This window comes from Nanorana parkeri, unplaced genomic scaffold (genome assembly GCF_000935625.1).
Source record: "Nanorana parkeri isolate BGI_ZX_2015 unplaced genomic scaffold, ASM93562v1 scaffold10, whole genome shotgun sequence".
Lineage (NCBI taxonomy): Eukaryota > Metazoa > Chordata > Amphibia > Anura > Dicroglossidae > Nanorana > Nanorana parkeri.
The window spans coordinates 1,675,016-1,675,243 of record NW_017306278.1 but is presented as its reverse complement, the minus strand read 5'-3'; the positions used below and the strand labels follow the sequence as shown (position 1 = coordinate 1,675,243).

Sequence of the window (228 nt, the reverse complement as noted above, 5' to 3'; positions counted from 1 at the left end):
CCCAATCATGCAGACAAAATAACTGAGGGGCACTTTTGCTTCAAACGTCCATGAAGGGGTGGGCACTGCAACTGCAGAGTATTCCCACCAATGGTGTCTCCGGTGGGATTTTGAAAACAGCAGGTGGAACTCTGTGTGTGTGTTACATGCATACATACACTGCACATGTGCAAAATATGTATTTTGCACATGTGCAATGTGTGTGTAATAAATAAATATATATATATA

At 41.2% G+C, this 228-nt stretch overlaps 1 protein-coding gene across 1 annotated transcript in view; it reads left to right on the top strand.

The window, feature by feature from the left end:
• TEAD1 (TEA domain transcription factor 1) overlaps window positions 1–228 on the top strand; it is a 157,467-nt gene that overhangs the window by 115,361 nt on the left and 41,878 nt on the right. The window lies entirely within an intron of this gene.